The sequence below is a fragment of the Doryrhamphus excisus genome, chromosome 18, assembly GCF_030265055.1.
Source record: "Doryrhamphus excisus isolate RoL2022-K1 chromosome 18, RoL_Dexc_1.0, whole genome shotgun sequence".
In the NCBI taxonomy this organism is placed as follows: Eukaryota; Metazoa; Chordata; class Actinopteri; order Syngnathiformes; family Syngnathidae; genus Doryrhamphus; species Doryrhamphus excisus.
This window is the reverse complement of record NC_080483.1, coordinates 2,171,234-2,172,241: the sequence shown is the minus strand read 5'-3', so window position 1 is coordinate 2,172,241 and position 1,008 is coordinate 2,171,234.

Sequence of the window (1,008 nt, the reverse complement as noted above, 5' to 3'; positions counted from 1 at the left end):
TTAGCCTCGTATTAACAACTGTGGCTGTAGGCAACCTCCTATCATCGTTTTTTTCTTTTATTAACGCCACAAAAAGTCAGTAGCTGGATTTAAAGTACAATGAGTGGTCAGTATCCTGCAGTATAATCTGAATAAAAGTCATCACTGATGCCTTACTACTATTACAACATCGGTACTAAATTATGGTAATGGTTTAATTTCATTTGAACATGCATCAGATTACAATTGAATGCATCCCATAATCAGTTCCCAGTTCCACATGTCCAAAAGGAGTAGGAAGAAGCAAAGCTTATTAAATCCTACCCCTCCATCTGGTACTTTTACAATCACTAACTGTTACATTTGTTCACTTCCTGCTTTCCTAATATCATTTAAGTTTTTTTAATGTGTTTTTTTTTCATTTTTTTAATGGTTTAATTGTATTTAAACATATAATTATACTATAATTTAAGTTTTTTTTTTATTTAATTTTTTATGTGGTTTTTAATTTTTTATTTTTATTATCATATTTTTTTTATTGGTTTAATTTCATTTGAACATGCCTAAGATTACAATTGAATGCATCCCATAATCAGTTCCCAGTTCCACATGTCCAAAAGGAGTAGGAAGAAGCAAAGCTTATTAAATCCTACCCCTCCATCTGGTACTTTTACAATCACTAACTGTTACATTTGTTCACTTCCTGCTTTCCTAATATCATTTAAGTTTTTTTAATGTGTTTTTTTTTTCATTTTTTTAATGGTTTAATTGTATTTAAACATATAATTATACTATAATTTAAGTTTTTTTTTTATTTAATTTTTTATGTGGTTTTTAATTTTTTATTTTTATTATCATATTTTTTTTATTGGTTTAATTTCATTTGAACATGCCTAAGATTACAATTGAATGCATCCCATAATCAGTTCCCAGTTCCACATGTCCAAAAGGAGTAGGAAGAAGCAAAGCTTATTAAATCCTACCCCTCCATCTGGTACTTTTACAATCACTAACTGTTACATTTGTTCA